General features: G+C 50.2%; 1 protein-coding gene across 2 annotated transcripts in view; it reads left to right on the forward strand.

Moving 5' to 3' along the window:
• The first annotated feature begins 684 nt into the window (after window positions 1-684).
• The window catches only part of LOC144933418 (vitamin D3 receptor-like), a 52492-nt gene continuing 46103 nt past the window's right edge, over window positions 685-7073 (forward strand). For both annotated transcript variants that reach the window (XM_078858164.1, XM_078858184.1), the window contains exon 1: window positions 685-924. The gene's annotated coding sequence lies outside the window, so the exon portion shown is untranslated. The remainder of the gene's footprint in view (window positions 925-7073) is intronic.

Below are 7073 nucleotides of genomic sequence, written 5' to 3' on the forward strand. Positions count from 1 at the left end.
TTAGCATTGTGGTGGCAGTTAGGGTTGGTGGATCACACAAATGTCACGCAACTCTTTTCCCGTGGGAGTCGAGATTGCCCTACCCTGGCTGAGCACGAGATGGTGCAGCGGCAAGTGTGGACTGAGCTCCATCTGGTCACACGTTAACACTTATTTAATTGTGCCGATAACACCTTAATATGTAAAGAACCGCCGAACTTAGGGTGAACTTGGGCACCTGCCATGGTTCCTTCTCGCTCTTCTGAGTCGTTCTTCATCTTGGAGAGTGGGCGAATGCTATGCGGAGGAGGCGCGTTACAAATCAAATAATTCATATCATAAAATTATGACTGTTATTACATGATTACTTACTGTTAAATTATTCCTCTTCCTCCAGGAACATTACAATAAGTACCACTTTTGACGGGGGAAATCAAACGTGGTGGCCCTGTGGATAAACTTGTCCCCCCCCCCCCCATAGGAATGTGGAAAATCCTCAGAATGGCTCGTGTCCATTGAACAGGAGATGCGCCGCCAGAATGCAAATCCTCGCACACATCGCTCGTCGCTCGTTCCTCACAGCGGCGATTTCTCGTGATCCGTCTTGTAAAAAGGCAGTTGGGGAAAAAAAATTCATGCACACACACGGATTATGTAACGACATCCAACAAAGTGCGCGTTCGACGTAGCGGCCTGGCACGCGATGTTAATCTGCAGTGGCACTCTGCATATATTTGCAAATAGCGTGTCGCTCTGCATTGGTTCTCAAGATTTTTGGGCCACCATTTTAACCCATTTGTCTAGTGAATTGTCCGTCGGGTAAGAACCGAACACTATTCTCCCCTCGAGTGTCGTTGACAATTGGATCTTCTATTTCGAAAGCTGCATCGGTTCAACACAAGGCAAAAACTCCTGCACCGGATACCACATTCATTGTCTCATCAGGTGAGTTGATGGTCGGTGAGTGGTGAGGGTGAGGTGAGTTGGTGAGTGGTGAGTGGTGAGGGTGAGGTGAGTTGGTGAGTGGTGAGTGGTGAGGGTGAGGTGAGTTGGTGAGTGGTGAGTGGTGAGGGTGAGTTGGTGAGTGGTGAGTGGTGAGGTGAGTTGCTGAGTGGTGAGTGGTGAGGTCAGTTGGTAAGTGGTGAGGGTGAGTTGATGAGTGGTGAGTGATGAGGGTGAGGTGAGTTGGTGAGTGGTGAGGGCGAGGTGAGTTGGTGAGTGGTGAGTGGTGAGGTGAGTTGGTGAGTGGTGAGGTGAGTTGATGAGTGGTGAGTGATGAGGGTGAGGTGAGTTGGTGAGTAGTGAGTGGTGAGTGGTGAGGTGAGTTGGTGAGTGGTGAGTGGTGAGGGTGAGGTGAGTTGATGACGGGTGAGTGGTGAGGGTGAGGTGAGTTGATGAGTGGTGAGGGCGAGGTGAGTTGGTGAGTGGTGAGTGGTGAGGTGAGTTGGTGAGTGGTGAGGGTGAGGTGAGTTGATGAGTGGTGAGGGATGAGGGTGAGGTGAGTTGGTGAGTGGTGAGTGGTGAGGTGAGTTGATGACGGGTGAGTAGTGAGGGTGAGGTGAGTTGATGAGTGGTGAGGGCGAGGTGAGTTGGTGAGTGGTGAGTGGTGAGGTGAGTTGGTGAGTGGTGAGGTGAGTTGATGAGTGGTGAGTGATGAGGGTGAGGTGAGTTGGTGAGTAGTGAGTGGTGAGTGGTGAGGTGAGTTGGTGAGTGGTGAGTGGTGAGGGTGAGGTGAGTTGATGACGGGTGAGTGGTGAGGGTGAGGTGAGTTGATGAGTGGTGAGGGCGAGGTGAGTTGGTGAGTGGTGAGTGGTGAGGTGAGTTGGTGAGTGGTGAGGGTGAGGTGAGTTGATGAGTGGTGAGGGATGAGGGTGAGGTGAGTTGGTGAGTGGTGAGTGGTGAGGGTAAGGTGAGTTGATGACAGGTTAGTGGTGAGGCTGAGGTGAGTTGATGACCGGTGAGTGGTGAGGGTGAGGTGAGTTGATGACTGGTGAGTGGTGAGGTGAGTTGGTGAGTGGTGAGTGGTGAGGGTGAGGTGAGTTTGTGAGTGGTGAGGGTGAGGTGAGTTGATGACTGGTGAGTGGTGCGGGTGAGGTGAGTTGGTGAGTGGTGAAGGTGAGGTGAGTTGATGACTGGTGAGTGGTGAGGGTGAGGTGAGTTGGTGAGTGGTGAGGGTGAGGTGAGTTGATGACTGGTGAGTGGTGAGGGTGAGGTGAGTTGGTGACGGGTGAGTGGTGAGGGTGAGGTGAGTTGATGACTGGTGAGTGGTGAGGGTGAGTTGATGACTGGTGAGTGGTGAGGGTGAGGTGAGTTGATGACCGGTGAGTGGTGAGGGTGAGGTGAGTTGGTGAGTGGTGAGGGTGAGGTGAGTTGATGCCTGGTGAGTGGTGAGGGTGAGGTGAGTTGATGACCGGTGAGTGGTGAGGGTGAGATGAGTTGATGACCGGTGAGTGGTGAGGTGAGTTGATGACCGGTGAGTGGTGAGGGTGAGGTGAGTTGGTGAGTGGTGAGGGTGAGGTGAGTTGATGAGTGGTGAGGGATGAGGGTGAGGTGAGTTGGTGACGGGTGAGTGGTGAGGGTGAGGTGAGTTGATGAGTGGTGAGGGCGAGGTGAGTTGGTGAGTGGTGAGTGGTGAGGTGAGTTGGTGAGTGGTGAGGGTGAGGTGAGTTGATGAGTGGTGAGGGATGAGGGTGAGGTGAGTTGGTGAGTGGTGAGTGGTGAGGGTAAGGTGAGTTGATGACAGGTGAGTGGTGAGGCTGAGGTGAGTTGATGACCGGTGAGTGGTGAGGGTGAGGTGAGTTGATGACTGGTGAGTGGTGAGGTGAGTTGGTGAGTGGTGAGTGGTGAGGGTGAGGTGAGTTTGTGAGTGGTGAGGGTGAGGTGAGTTGATGACTGGTGAGTGGTGAGGGTGAGGTGAGTTGGTGAGTGGTGAGGGTGAGGTGAGTTGATGACTGGTGAGTGGTGAGGGTGAGGTGAGTTGGTGAGTGGTGAGTGGTGAGGGTGAGGTGAGTTGATGACTGGTGAGTGGTGACGGTGAGGTGAGTTGGTGAGTGGTGAGGGTGAGGTGAGTTGATGACTGGTGAGTGGTGAGGGTGAGGTGAGTTGGTGACGGGTGAGTGGTGAGGGTGAGGTGAGTTGATGACTGGTGAGTGGTGAGGGTGAGGTGAGTTGATGACTGGTGAGTGGTGAGGGTGAGGTGAGTTGATGACCGGTGAGTGGTGAGGGTGAGGTGAGTTGGTGAGTGGTGAGGGTGAGGTGAGTTGATGCCTGGTGAGTGGTGAGGGTGAGGTGAGTTGATGACCGGTGAGTGGTGAGGGTGAGATGAGTTGATGACCGGTGAGTGGTGAGGGTGAGGTGAGTTGATGACCGGTGAGTGGTGAGGGTGAGGTGAGTTGGTGAGTGGTGAGGGTGAGGTGAGTTGATGCCTGGTGAGTGGTGAGGGTGAGGTGAGTTGATGACCGGTGAGTGGTGAGGGTGAGATGAGTTGATGACCGGTGAGTGGTGAGGGTGAGGTGAGTTGATGACCGGTGAGTGGTGAGGGTCAACGTGAGTTGATGGCCGACGAGGGTCAGGCGAGCGTCACGTGACCCCGTCTGTAGGACGGCCTTCCCATTATAATCCAATCAACCGGTTGAGTGGCGAGCGCAGCACGTGCGGCACGATGGTGACGTCACCCCCAACCGTAGAACGGGCTGCCCAGCGCTGTTACATAACGGGGGAGCGTTTTCAACCCCTCCATCGCGCCGGAAACAACAGCGCCCGCTATCTGTTTTTTTTTGCGGTGTGCGGGTCGCGAATTGAAGGCTTAGTCCGCCCAGTTGTTGATCACCACTTTCCACGCGATTCATTGGAGGAATCGCCCCACAAGGGTGCGTTGCGTTCAACTCAAGACCCCCTCCTCGGCCTCATCCCTTCTAGCGATGCGTCTAAGTAATGCTTCGTGAGATAATCGGCACCTTGAAGCGGACAGGGGATATGTCTAGAGTGCTGTCGTTATAGGGTGAGGGGTAAGGCTGGGGTTTAGGTTATTTTGGCACAGGTAAAACCTATCGGGCAATAAATGGTCATTTTCGATTGGGAACCTGGCGGCACCGTGGAAACCTGGTTACTATAGCAACACAAATAATACTGGTAGGAACGAAGTGGACCAGCCTACAATAGATTATATCGTCCGTCCGTCCGACCATCCGTCCGACCATGTAGCAAAATCGCCCCCTACTGCAAACACTTGGCATGACCCTACAAAAACCTTTAGACTCAGTGACGCTTTCCTGGCTAAACAAGTGTAACATCCCCTTATAATTCCCTCAGATAGCTTTTAATTAAAACATTTAAATTAATTAGGCTTTCCTGGCTAAACAAGTGTAACATTCCCTTATAATTCCCTGAGATAGCTTTTAATTAAAACTTTTAATAATTAAAACTTTTAAATTCAAATTTTACTCACAGCGCCCTAAAGCCTACAGCTAGGCCTAAAGCCTCGAACTACACCTATCACTCTCCCTTCGTATCGTACCCCCGCGTGTGTGCAAGGGAGTTAATGTTTAACAATGTTACATTCCCTGATGCTTTTAAATAAAAACATTTAAATTTAAAGCTTTTACATAAATAATAAAAACAATTAATTTTAAAATTAACTCACGGCGGCCTAAAGCCTACAGCTAGGCCTAAAGCCTAGAACTAGGCCTCAACCTCTCCCTTCGTATCGTACCCCCGCGTGTGTGAAAGTGAGTTAATGTTTTACAATGTTACATTCCCTGATGTTTTTAAATAGAAACATTTACATTTAAAGCTTTTGCATAAATAATTAAAACATTTAAATTACAAATTAACTCACATCGGCCTAACGCCTACAGCTAGGCCTAAAGCCTAGAACTAGGCCTCACACTCTCCCTTCGTATCGTCCGATTCGGTGTAGCAACATCGCCCCCTACTGCAAACACTTGGCAGGACCCTACAAAAACCTTTAGACTCAGTGGGGCTTTCCTGGCTAAACAAGTGTAATAATACATTATGTTAATATTCTTTAGTTATTCGTTCCTACCAGCCCACCCCGCAGGGTCCTGTTACATAAACAAAACAATCCAGAAACAACTGTGTACACGGTCAAGTTATGAATGGCATGGTCCTTCATCAACGTCACGGCACAACCGGTACAGATAATACAATGGCAGTAGAACGCATCACACACGCGCACAAAACATGAATGACTTTCGGTGTGCAAATTAGAGCGATCAACTGCGCGTACACTTGAACAAAAATTCTGAGTTTCAAATGCAATTTGAAGTTGAACAAGCTCGGAATTGATGTTTTTGGTCTTCTTTTATTTAAGGACAAGTTTTTGAGAATTTAGTTGCATTCGGAGTAAGCCAAAATCTTGTTTCAACTTGGCACAGAGGGTCATCTTAGGACCTGCTAAACACCATCGCAGCAATGTTATCAGCGAAAAGCTTTAGGTCGGAGCGGATCGGGCTTTGGTTGGTCAGTGCGATTAGGGCCGTGTCGCCAGGATTGGCACGTCGCCATTGGTTTGCGAGGGCGGGGTGTGGGTTATGGAGGGGTTATCCATGGACGCTTCAAATCGGGCAGCAGCAGGCGATCGTAGTTAACATTCCGCTTCTCTTTTCGATTTAAAGCTTTCGTGACTGCAGGGATTCATCTTCTTGGTTCTTTCGGTAAAGTCACGTAGAAGGGAAATAATAAAATAATAAAAATAAAACAAAATAAAATAATTCTCACGACGACCAGGTCTGTCGGGGAGACAGCGTCAGACAGCGTCAGACGCTGTCTCCCCGACAGACCTGGTCTTCACCTGAGGACGGCTGCTTGCGTTGTGGCCGAAACGTCGTGAGAATTATTTTATAATGTTTTATTTGTATTATTTTATTATTTCCCTTCTACGTGACTGAGGTTCACGTGACTTTACGTGACTTTACCGAAAGAACCAAGAAGATGATCCCGCTTCTCGTTCTGCGTTAATCGGTGGGGTTGGGTAGGGACGGGGTGGAGGGATTGTGGGGGTTAGGGTACTCATTCGGCACTCATCTTAAAATGACTGCCCATTATGTCATTTTGGCTCGATGCGGTCATCAACTCACCTCACCCTCATCATTCACCGCTTTATGTACAGCGTTAAGTAATGATCAACATCATCGTCGTCATCATAATAAGCTATTTCCCCATACACTGCTGGATGAAGGCAACCCCAATCCTACGCCAATTTCTCGCGGTCTCGCGGTGGTGCAACAATCCACGCGTTGCATCGAGAGACGCTGCGCGTGTGGACGCTCCAAATTTGCGTGACGTTGCAAATATTTGTGATGCGCTTTGCGGCAAATAATCGCCTCGTCGGTCGCGGGCAGCTCTGGCAGGCGATCACGTCGCGTTTAGCGCGTGAATAATATGCTCCTGATGCGGCTTACGTCACGTGGCCGCGAGTTACGTAAGGCGGCAAAGCCGGCTGCGTAGCGGTGGTTGTCGTGATGATTTCATTTGATGCGCAAAAGAAGAAGGGCCGTTGCCTCTGACGTAGCCTATTATATTATTAAGTTAAGTCATGTACCTTGTTAAGGCACTGTCCAATGTATTGCTGAATGTTTGTTTATTAATGTAGCGGTGGTGGTAGTGATGTGTGTTTAGTTTGTTGTCCTACCCCCGCACCTCCGATTAGCGCAGTCGGCTCCGCACGATGCGATTGAAGTTCAACATGCATACACACATAGTGTTTTTTGTTGTGGCGTGTGGTTGTTGTGGTGGTGATTGTGGTTTGTCGTGGGTGGTTGTGGGTGTCGTTGTGGTGGCGGTGGTTTTGGTACTGGTTTTAATGGTGTTTAGTGTGGGAGGGATGATCTTCGTGTTGGCGGTTATTGGTGATGGTGGTGGCTGTGTGAAGGTTACGTTGATTGTTCTTGGTGGTGGTGGTGGTATGTTTAGTCGTGGGAGGTTTGTGGTGACGGTGGTGATGGTGGTGGCTGTGTTTGGAGGTGATATTGGTGGTGGTGGTGGTGGTGGGGCTATGTTAGTGGTGGCGGTGGTGGTGTTAGTGTGGTGGTGGCTGTGGTGGAGGTGATTAGGTTATTTGTGGTGAGAGCCAC

This window comes from Lampetra fluviatilis, chromosome 1 (assembly GCF_964198595.1).
Source record: "Lampetra fluviatilis chromosome 1, kcLamFluv1.1, whole genome shotgun sequence".
Lineage (NCBI taxonomy): Eukaryota > Metazoa > Chordata > Hyperoartia > Petromyzontiformes > Petromyzontidae > Lampetra > Lampetra fluviatilis.